Here is a 12,070-nt window from a genome sequence, read left to right on the forward strand (position 1 = left end):
GGACGGATATCAGATTGGAAACCGCAAAACTTGAAAGTGCCCATTTATTTTAGTTCCATGTGAATTCAAGAAACATGGATAATGATTTATACGTAAAACTGAAGTCATTTCATGGGGAGCTTGCCGAACACACACTCAATTGGGAGCGTCACTCCCAAGTTAAACAGATGTGAGGCAGCAAATGACACCATGAACAGCCATCAAACTTTGGAATTGATCGATGCTGTTTATGACCTAACTGATGGAGACTTAAACTTGGGGCTAGTTTTAAAGTTTTCCTGGAAACAAATTTTGTTAATCTCACTCAATGGGAACAATATGTTAGTGCCTAGTTTGAAATACAGATTTGTGGTGATGACAGAGAAAAACAATACACAGAGTCAAGATCCCTTTGTTCTCATGATCCAAGGTAAGATTTCAGTGCAACTGTCCCCTCTTCTCCCTTCCTTCCCTCATTTTTCCTTCCCCCTCTCTCCCTCCCTCTCTTTCCCCACCCCTTCTCAATCTTCTCTCTTTAAGATATTTTTGAGAACAAGATCTTTAGGGTCAGTAAATCCTTAAGTATTTTGCTATTTAAATGCCCTAAGATTCTCCTTGCTGAACATTTGGGAGAAGGAAGTGTAAAGTACATTAGTTCCTTAATCTTCTTTTTCTACTTTTCTAAATCTGGGCATATGTTAAAGGAAATTGAATGCACAGCTTGCAGATGCATTTATGCTTAAATCATCAAAACTGATTTTTAGTCACCTTGCTTAAAATTCAGTCTACCCAACCCCCTTTTTCTTTATGACTGGGAAGCTGGTCCTGACAACTGGGGCCACAAATGCCATGCTGTGTTTGGAATTCACGTACCTAAAAATTGGTTGGCAACATTTTCTACATTAGAGGGATACTTTCCCTTCCCTTCCTTGGAATCATCCTGCATACCCCAGTGGTCCATCTATTCTTGGAATGATTCCTTTCCCCATAGAAATTGCTTATACAAAGTTGAATAGGTTAAAAAACATACACAATAACCTCACATAAGCTAAACCTGCTTTTATCTGCCTCTTTTTTTTTTTAATTAACTTTAAGTAGGCCTGGAAAACATTTAGATCTTGTGAAAATCTGAATGATCCTGGATATGTTCTCAGTGGTTTTCCCAAACATTCTTACAGCAATTGGCTTGAACTATGTGTTCGTTACTCAAGGAAGAACAAAAACTGAGGATATGGGTTTACATCTTAGCAAAAATGTAGATAGTCTATGTTTGGAGAGAACCAAACATAGAGGCCAGGCTAATGCTGAGTTCATTTGCATATTTGGGGCAACTGTTAGGAATTTTGATGGTTTCTGTGGAGTAGAAGTCCTTTGCTCTTCTAATCTCCTCGTGGACCTGTTTCCAGCATTCTCAGACTCCACATCGTGTCTCAGAGTTGGATGCACCTGCCATGCAGTCGGGTCTGTCGGGCCAACAAGGAGAGAAGATCTCTGCTGCCACCAAAAGAAATTGTTGACTTTGTTAAATCTTAAAATTTTATTTCTTTTTCTGGAAGTAAGCAGTTCACATTGTCGTGCTTTCTGTTTCTGGTCTATTGGCTTTGATCACGTCTCATGGCATTTTTAGCCCATGATAATTTGCTTACATTGATAAACAATGTCATGATCTTGAACGTGCAAATGGAGAGAGGGCTGAGGTAACCTGTAAACAGATGGTGCAATGGGGTCCATGCATTATTAAATGGCTCCTATAGACCATATCACACACATGTGATGGGCACAGTGGCTGGAAGCCGGAAGTGCAGGTAGAGAGAGTATATCAGACAGTAATCTAATAACACTAGTTTGTCTAGGAAAAATATTTTCTAATCTATTTTACTTGTTCTAGATTCTTAAAATTCTTAAATTTCTTCAGTAATATTCTCTAAGATATATCAGATATAATTTCTTAGGGTGCGTAAAGAATAGAGAACAACCTTTCATATTTCATGTATTGAGTATTGACGATGGTGAACTGAGAGTTCTTGACATTTTATTTTTGCTGTTGTTGTTTAAATAAGTGCCCCTCAATTTCCCTTTGTCCTGCTGACAATCTCATTTAATATGGAGTAAAAGCAACTAGGAGCATGGTCTCTGAGGTTAAGGAATTCAAATCTCATTTGGGCATAGTAGTGCATACCAGTAATCCCAGCTTTTCAGGAGGCTGAGCCAGGAGGATCACAAGTTCAAGGCCACCCTGGGCAACTTAGCGAGACCCTGTTTCAAACTTTAAAGAAGGGCTGGGGGTTTAGCTCAGTGGTACAGCAAACCTGGGTTCAATTCCAGTATACTTCCCCTGAAAGAAAGTTCAAATCCTGCCTCAGCCACCTACTAACTGTGGTCTTGTGCAAGAGAATTATTTCTCTGTATCTCAATGATCTTCTCTGTAAAATGTTAAAACAACACTACTAGCCACAAAGAGTCATTGTGAGGTTTAAGCGCATGAAAAGCAAATGAATTCTTGGCTAACTCTTATTCAATGTTAGCTGTTGCTGCTCTTGGTATTATTGCTGTTGTTGTTTAGCAAATTGTTTACCCCGGAATTTTTCCAAAAGTGGGCTGGCCCAGGCTAACATGATTCTAAACAGGTTAAGTATGAATCACTAAAATGTCTCAACTACTCCTGTGTGAAAACTCCGAGGCCCCCATTGGCGCGCCACTAAAGTAAAGCATTTAGTTATGTAGTGAGTACTACTGGTGTAAGAACAATGATTTTATGATTGAGACAAAATGAAAAAGCAGAGTGAAAATCTGACACTGAGAGAGAAGGACACTGAATTAGGAGTTGGATGATGTGCCACCAACACAAGTGTGACCTTGGGCAAATCATGTGTCCTCCCAGAATCGTGTCAGCCAAATGAGAATGGGAGTGATGAGAGCCACCACATTCGTGTCCCAGGGTTTTATGAGATCCAATTAGAAGAAGCTGGAGCACAGGAAAGCACTCTGAAAAGATGAATGTGCCGCTGGGCAGGAGGTGATGCAAGTTGAATGACAGAGCAGGTTCCTGCCCATCAATCCTGCACTTCCTCTGGTTACTGCTGTGGCCTGCACACGGGGGGATGGCCCTATTGCACATTCCAGGGCATGCACCTGGCCTGCTGGTTGTAGTGGTGACTGCTGAGCAAGAGGAGAAGGGGTGCATTTTTATGTGTCAATTCCAGACAGGCAGATAGCTTTACTGTCCAAATAAAGAGGCCTTCCCAGGTGAAAGGGCTTGAATATATAGGCACCCAATATTCCAAAACAGCGTCTATGCAAAGCGTTGTGCCCTTTGTTGTCTGAACGAGACAGTAGTGATTCTGCGGCAGTGGATTCCTTAGTCAGAGTTGCAGAGTTCAGCAGCCACCCCCTAGAGCCCTGGCAAAGACATTTTCTGAAAATGCCAGAATAGACAGGAGTTAATGTACAGTGTGGAAGAGCCAAGGCCCAGGGAGCCCGGATCCAAGCCAGGAGCCTGGTTCCACAACGTGAGCGAAGAGCAGGCAAGACGCAGACAGACAAGGAGGCCCAGAGATCGCGCTCATGCCACCACTCCAGATGCAGAAATTAGAGGCGGCGGCCCAGTGGGGGTCCTAATCCATCACTCCTGCGCGCCTGCTTAGCCGGGAGCGGGCAGGGAAGTCACGCGCCTGGCACCAGCGGCTCTGGGCCACCTCCCTGCCTTGGGCGGCAGAAGGCCACAGGCTCAACTGTGACGCCCGGGCCCATGCGCCTCACCAGATGGTACTGTAAATCTGAACTATTCCGCAGGAGAAAGACAAATGGGAATCAGCCGCGAAGGCTCGGAGCCTGGCATACGGAGTGGAATAAAGAGAGGCCCAGCATCCTTCTGGAGCGTGTCTTTCCCTGCTCTTAAATATCACGCCTGTGAAGTCATCTCCCACCGGAGCTCGCTCCCAGCAGCCGAATAGGTTCATAAACACAGTTGCTGGGCAGAGGAAAACCGAGAACCCAGGCGGTTACCCCTGTGATTGCAGCCTGCGAGAAAACGTGGGAGGTTTACCTTGAACTTGTTCGCGCCCCGCCCACTCCTGCTGGAGACTTCATGCCCTGGCCTCCGCCCTCCCTGCCATTCAGACCCGAGCCTTCTCTAGGCTTCCCTGGTCGAACAGTTACTGACTGTTAGCTAGAGACAAGGCACCAGCAGCTCCCACTCATTTCTCCTTTATAGGGTGCTCCCCTGGGCCAGGAACCAGGCAGGGACTAAGGCTAGGAAGGAGGAAAGGATGTCTTACCTTTAAGAAAGTCCAGGATGGTGTTCTGGGGAGATGCAAGAACACAAAAATGATTGAAGGGCTCCTGGTGCTCTGAGAAGCTCTGTAGGTACTAGTAAGTTTGGAGTCCAGTGTTCGCCAGCCAATGCCTTAATGAGGCCACTTGTGATAACTTTCCTTGGGAAGAAGGTTTCAGAATCTCTGGTTGTGGACTGATCAATGTAGTGGCTTTTTAAAAACTCACTTAAAATGTTTTTATAATACACATGCGGAAGATAGAGTTCTCTTACTTCTGGAGCTTCAGTTTTGCTTGCCCCTTGGAGTGCCAGCAGATGTCCTGCCTCTGGATCTTCATGTCCACTCTCTCAGCCTCACCCAGGCTCTGCCTCTGCTCCTTGTCTAGGCACCTCACTGCAAGCTTTCAGGCATCTGTCTACGTATCATATCCCCAGAGAGCCAATATGGTGCCCTGGTGGAGTGTGGACCCTGGGGCAGGCTGCCAGAGTCAGCAGCTGAATCTGCTAAATTGTTAGCTGTGACCTTGGGAAGCTTCCTTAATCTCTCTGTTAATACAGTTGTCATGATATCTAACCATAGGATTGTAAAGAAGTTTAAAGAAGAAGATATATGTAAAATATTTAGAGCAGTGCTTAATAAATATTACATTTTATTATTCCAACTATCATTTGTCAGTTGATTCATTCCTGTGGTTCTTGGTCATGATCTCAGTTTCTAACAGTATTTGCCACAGTAGGCCATCATTTACAGTAGGTTCTAACTTACTTATTCTCTCTCTTCCCAACTTGCTCCATAAAGGCAAGAAGCATAGCTCTTTTATTTACCAAAATGTTCTCAGTACCTAGTATAGTACTTAGATGTAGTAAATGCTCAATAAATATTTGTTGAAATCAAGTCAAAGCTCAATTAAAATAACCTTGGGTGGAGGGCATACACAGATGTAATGAGAAAGTGTTTTAGGGGGTGTAAATTAAGATTTAAAAAAAAGCAGGGCATTGATTTTTGAGGAGTGGGGTCCAGAAATCATTTTCTTGGTTTCCTAACACTGGAAAGTCTGGGGTGCCACAGATTGTGACACGTTAAAATGGGTTTCTCCTTTGGGATGATTGCAAAACACAGCATGTCCCCAAAGGGAAAAGGATGTCTGTAGGAAGGTGGGAAGGTTGCCCCGAATCTTCCTAATGAAAATCAATAGCCTAAAAATTAAATTAAGTTGATGCAACTAACGATTCCATCCAACTTGCTCATTAGCAAAAGCACCCAATCCCACCGCAGGGATCCCTGTTGCTAAGTTGCCTCCAGAAACAAATTGATTAATGGATTTTCTTTTTCCTAAAGCCCTTTCAAGTAAGCGGGTCAAGTAGCTGCGATTTCATTAGGGCCACTCTCGTCAGTGATAGGCGTGCAATTTGGTTCCAAACACCCAATTTATAGATTGGCCCAGGTCCTCTGGAATCGATTGTGTTTGAGGGATTTAGGAAGCCAGTGCCTTGTCACTAACTATCCTTAAGGAATTTGGGGTCATGAAGGGAAGCAGGAAGGCTGTGCTAGAAAGCAAACACCTGCCCACTTTATTCAGTGGGAGAAGGTGCTGGGCCCAGGACCCTCCCTTTTCTCCATTTGCCTGCACAGCCCCAGAGTGCATTAAAATTGTTTGTGATCCTCCAGGGAGTTTTCTGACAAGAAGTTCTTCAGTGGAGAAGTGAGAAGTAAGGAAAAAAAAATACACACACACACACACACACACACAGAGTCATACACTGAATGGGGTTTGGAAATCACAGAGGAGTGGATGGTGAAACCTAGTGGCTGAAATTAGAGTGGAGCTTATTTTTGATAATAGAGACTTCTTTTTTAAAAAAAAATTTGGCCAAGTCTTCAACTGTTTACTTCTACTTGAAGTAGCAGCATGATATTAATGGGTTAGAACTGTACAAAATAAAACAAAGATATCTAACTTTAGGTTTACTGGTGTGTGTGTGTGTGTGTGTGTGTGTGTGTGTGTGTGTGTGTGTGTGGTTGTGGTAGACCAACATGGTAATCCCATGTTTGACAAGGAGAGTAAGAGTAACTGAGGAAACCAAAGGCCTCACAACAGAAGAGCTGGGCCAGATGAACTTGAACTTGTTAGATAAGCCACTATCAGAAGAAGTCTCAGGAATTAGTTTTCCTCTGAATTTCTAGGGGTAGTTGAAAGTAAATAAATGGCAAACTGGAACTTTCACCCAAGAAACTCAAGAATGATGTTCCAAGGTACCAGTCTCTAAAAGGTAGAATCAAGTGCGTTTACTTCATCCTCTTTTTAATTGACACATAATGCTGTGTGTATTTATGGAATAGAGGGTGATAATTTAATTTGTGTATATACTGTGTAAGGAGCAAATCAGGCTAATTGACATTTTCACACCCTGATCACTTGTTTATGTTTGGAGACTGTGAGCTCCCCTCTCCTTGTTCTTCGTGATCTATATGAAGGTGGTTTTAAGCTGGTCACCTCACTGTGCCGTAGAACCCCAGAACTTATTCTTCCTATCCCACGGTATTTTCGTGCCCATTATTCAGCCTCTCCTCATTCCCACTTTCCCCCTTTCTTCCTAGCCTCTAAGTGACCCCTATTCTACTCTCTCCTCTGCCAGCGCATAACAGGCAAGAATAAAAGAGCATTTTTAGCTGGAACAGATCTTATAAGTCTCAATTTTTAAACTTTAACAAACTGAAAATGTTGAGTAGTTTTAGATTGACAGAAAATGTGCCCAGCTATTTCAGTGTACACCCCCATTCAGTTTCCTATATTATAAATACTAGGAGGGCACATTGACCACAGTTCATTAATCAACTTTGATGCAAAGTCATTGTGAACATGGTGGCCACGCTGAGCTACAGAGCCGTTCAGATTTTCCCGAGACAAAGGCAACGGAGGACCCAGGACCCAGTTTCCTTAACTGCCAGCCAAGGTCTCCTTCTAGTGAACTCGATTTTCCTCTTTTGTTACTGATAAGCCCTTTGAAACAAATCTGGCTCAGAAATTCAATGTGTGAAGTAGAAAAAAGCAGAGCTGTTGTAGGTGAAGAACATCCCTCCCCCTCACCCCCCATCCCTCAGGAGCACCTGAGACATCTTCCAGTAAATCTTAGGGCTCAGAGGAGGACAGTTGGCAACCTCTCCACAGTTTGATTGCAGAACTTAAAGTAAGTTAACCATCTGGCACCGTCTGCCTCATGGGGCTTGAGGGGGGTTGGAGCAGACTAAATCAGAAGGCAGGCTGAGAAGGCAGGTGGATCAGGTATGTGGATCTGGAAGTGGGTGGGGGGACTCGACTATTCCATAAGAATCATTTTCTTAATCATCTGAGCTTGCTGATTAAAGAAGGAGTCAAATGTGCATCTTTGAGTTCATAGAACTTTCCTGGTCACATCATTAGCACTGTGTGTTCTGGAAGTAAGGGGAGACTGGTTGGACATTCGCTTCGGTCCTCCAGAATATATCTGTATAGATAACTCTACTTTTCCCTTTCCTGAAACTAAAACTACTTTCTCTTTTTCGCTTTTTCCTTTTATCAGAACGGGCTGATCTTAGTCCATTTTGCGATGCTTTAACAGGATACTTGATGCTGGGAAGTGTATAAAGAAAAAAGGTTTATTTAGCTCACAGCTTTGGAGTCTGCAATTTCAAGATTGGGTGTCTCTATGTTTTGGGCCTCTGATGATGGCTTCCCTGGCCACATTGCAGCCTGGTGGACAAGCAGAAAAGAAAAACACAGGAGAGAGAGTGAGGGAGGAAGGGAGAGACCAGGAAAGGGCTAGGCTCACTCTTTTATAACAGCCTACCCAGTTCTGGGAGAACTACATTAATCCCTCCAAGGGTAGTGACCAGTGACTGGTCATCTTCCACTTGGCTCCTTCTCCTAAAGGTCTACCACCTCTCAGTACTGTAATGTTGGAGATCAAGTTTACAGCCCATTTCCAAGACACTCCAATTATATCTAAGCCACAGCATGGCTAAGAGCAGAAGATATTGACTAAGAATTGAAAAGAGGCAGTGTGAGTTGGAATCTGACTTGACCACTCAAAATCAGAAAGATTTGGGTTTAATGCCCAGTTTCACCTTATCCTAACCGTGCAATCTTGAGGGAATTACTCAACCTCTCTGTGACTCCAATTCCTCTCTGTAAAACAGGAATGGTAATCATGATGCTGTTCCCATGTGTAGCTGTGAGAATTTAATGAGACAGTGTATCTAAATAGTTTAGACTATTAGACATTATTTCTTTCACTAGAAGTATAACTGTCTTTATTATTTTTAAGAAGGGAATTAGCTCAGAGAAACTTATAGGTCTTCAGCTTTTAGTATGCTTTCCTAGAAAAATCACCTTTTCCAAAGTACTTGCTACTTTCTTTGTATCTTAATGATCCTTTATTTAATAATAATAATAATAATAATAATAATAATAATAAAATCTCTCATTCATACAGCATGACTAAGCTTCCAAGAAGGTTGAATTGGCTAACTTTATGGATTTTTTTTTAAAGAAAAATATTGGGCCCTTTGTGATTTTCTTGAATGGGTCATTTTCCATGAGTGTCCACTTCCTACCAGCACTGATCTAGCTACTGGGACCACACAACAAAGATCCGTTCCTAAACCTGACATGTCATGATGATGAAGAAGATGGTAAATTAGAAGATGGTGGGTCTGGGGATGTGGCTCAAGCGGTAGCGCGCTCGCCTGGCACGCGTGGGGCCCGGGTTCGATCCTCAGCACCACATACCAACAAAGATGTTGTGTCTGCTGAGAACTAGAAAATAAATATTAAAAATTCTCTCTCTCTCTCTCTCTCTCTCTCTCTCTCTCTCTCTCTCTCACACTCTCTAGAAAAAAAATAAAAAAAAAAGAAGATGGTAAGTGCTTTGTAAAAAGGAAAGAAGCAGGGCTTGCTAAGGAAAGTGGGATTGTGTTTTGCTTTTATGCACTGAATGAGAGTTTTCTAAGGACCCTGAGTGTCACAAGCTGGGCCTAATGGGAGAGAGACAGTCTTTCAACGACCACTTCCTGAGTCTCTGCTCTCTCCTCTTCTAGCTATGGCCCATCAGCTTCCCCTGTCCCAGTGGCCTGTCCAGCGGGGCTAGTCTGCCCACACAGTCTCCTTTCTGCCTGCTCAAGGGGCCCGTCACCAATCCCAGCAGATCTGTCCTTTTTGACAGGTCAGAACTAGTGCCACCTAATCACCTCAGTCATAACGGATCCAGAGGCAGATAAAAAGTGACATTTGAGAACATGAGAAACCGCCCTCCTCCTTGTGGTCCTCTAGAATCATGGGTAAACGAGGGGTGTCAGGTGGAGACTCCAGGGTTTTCTAACTCCCTCCTGTAGGGACTCCAGCTTACCTTCCCAGGTGAGCCACCAGAACACTCAAGCCCAAGGTAACATGATCATTCATCCCTCCACCAGGGCTCCTATTAATGTGTCACTGAAACAACCTATTTTCTTATACTAATCCTCACCCTTTTGATACACTGGACATGTGTCAAAAAAAAAAATCAGAGCCCATCCATATCTTATCTTACATTAGGAAGAGTCATGAAGAAATGTCCCTTCATTACAAGGACCGTCATGTCAGAAAGAATCGACTTATTGTCAACATTTCTAACCTGACAATGTTAATGGAGCCTTAAGACATCCTCTTCCCTCATTTGTTTCTTAGATACCTATCAAGAAGACAGTTGCAAGAGAGTTTCCAAGCTCTGGGGAGCTCTGTGTATGTGTATTAAGTGACAGCACTCTAGATGCTTATTATAAAGGGATGCAGGAGTAGGTTGGAGGATTGAGACAGAGGGGAGAAAGCCTGTTTTTTGGCCCAGTGCCAGGGTGGTGAGTGACTCCAAGCAAGACTTCAGACTCCAAAGATAGCTATTGTTTCTCATCTCCTGCTTTATCTCCCCCAAATTTTCCTGCACTGCATAACAAATATATTTACAGAGTAAAGACAGTCTTTGAGACTGTTCCCAGAAGAGTTCCAAATGGCTCTCTCCACCCCCCAGCTCCTGAGCCCAAAGAGGATATAGAGGAAGAAATCACAGGCTAGAGAATATTCTGGAGCCTTTAGAGAGTACCTGAAGCGGGGTAGGAGGATTTTCAGGTCAGGGTCGATCTTGGAGGAAGCAGCTCCCTGCTAACAGGCCATCAGCCATCCAGTACGGATCAATTGTAACGAGATGACAGGTTGGTATTAGTGAATGAAGCAATAAGCCATTTCCCCTGTAGAATTTACACAAATGCCTTTTGCCTAACAGCATGAAACTATTGGAATTTTTCTAGGAAATGCCCATGGGCTCTTACAGTAAATCTCTTTCGGGTGCAGATCATTCATCCTTCTTTCTTTAAAGCACGATGAATGTGCTTCTTATATCTGCAGTCCCAATCACCCCACTCATAGGCCCTTGAACTCTGTCCAGTCAGCCTGATTCAGAAAGACCTAACCTTCAACAGTGCCAGGGTACTTTCATATCTTTGTGTAGCATTGGGGGAATGCTCAGTACCCCTCCTGAGTGGGGGATGGAGGAAGGTGCTCAGCCTCCCAGTTGGGAAGCTGGCAGGATCCAGTTCCCCTCTCCCCAAGCCCTGGTAGCTATGAGTGGGCTCAAGATCTAGGATCAGCCAACGGATGTTCCTGCCTGGCCTTTGCTTTGTGAGCCAGAATGTAACTTTGGAGACCATTTTCAGAGTGGTGGCTTTCTGTGCTAGTAGCTAAAGCTTTCTGTGGTGCTGGCTGGCTTTCCTATCTAGCCATGACAGTGTTCTGTACAGGAGGCTCATTTCCATATAGTGTTGTTCCTTAGATATTGCTTGTTTTCCTGGAGTTCCAGCATTCTGGGCTGATCCTTTGAGGCACTTGAAAATCTTCTCTTAGTACCTTTCTGCTTGGGTTAACCAGAAGTGGGTTTTGGACTACTAAAAGTGCTTTATCTTACTTAAGTTCCATTCCTCACTGACCTGTGTGATACCAGACATTGCTTTCTGCATCTTACAAAGGAGGAAACCATCGCTCCGCAAGGCAAGGCACTTGCTTGTATTTTCACTGGTGAGTGGCAGAATTCACTTGGAATGAGTCTGAGATCCATGGAGCAGGGTCTATATCTTATGTCATGTAGTATGTCCAGGACCTGGCAGAGGAACTTGTAGGAACACTCTCAAGAATAGTTAGACTGTGTCATCAGCTTATGGGTATATAATTATCTCTATTTAGTAAGAGATTGTGTCCTACATACATTAGGGTATTTCTAATACAGACATGGTTATTTCTCTGGAGACTAGGCTCAGAGATGGACCCTAATCACAATCAGACTCAGACCTATCTTTCTGTCTCAGTTGGTCCCTGTTAGTGTTCTTGAAGGGGACACTGCATGGAACAGTCCTGTGGGAAACATAGAAATGGGAGAGAATTAAATGCCATCTACTTAATTTAATTAGTCTTCGGCATACATACAAAGATTGGTAACTCTGGGCTGGCACTCTGCTAGACATGTCTACTGATCACATTTTGTCCTGACAGTGGATACCAATGGCTGATATTACTGCTCCCAATTCACAGATGAGGAAACTGAGACTTAAGGAGGCTGAGTTCCATGTCCCAGATCCACAACTAGAAAGACTTGGCACCAAGTCTCCCTGATATGATGGCACAAGCTCCAACCTCCCTACTGTAGCAATGGGTCTGGGGATGGTTGATGATGATGGCTTTTGAGCCCATTTCATTAAAAAGATGCATAGAATGGTTTATGCAATTCCAAGATCGTGGTCTTGAAGAGATATCCTCTCCT

The 12,070-nt window shown here is 43.6% G+C and overlaps 1 long non-coding RNA gene across 1 annotated transcript; it reads right to left on the reverse strand.

The window, feature by feature from the left end:
• Positions 1-581: 581 nt before the first annotated feature.
• On the reverse strand, positions 582-10,615 carry LOC144378122 (uncharacterized). Its single transcript, XR_013439666.1, has 3 exons — positions 10,364-10,615; positions 4,257-4,412; positions 582-1,470 (listed from the first exon to the last, which is right to left on the reverse strand). It is a non-coding gene; the product is annotated as an uncharacterized LOC144378122 (long non-coding RNA).
• Between the last annotated feature and the right edge of the window lie 1,455 nt (positions 10,616-12,070).

The sequence above is a fragment of the Ictidomys tridecemlineatus genome, chromosome 1, assembly GCF_052094955.1.
Source record: "Ictidomys tridecemlineatus isolate mIctTri1 chromosome 1, mIctTri1.hap1, whole genome shotgun sequence".
In the NCBI taxonomy this organism is placed as follows: Eukaryota; Metazoa; Chordata; class Mammalia; order Rodentia; family Sciuridae; genus Ictidomys; species Ictidomys tridecemlineatus.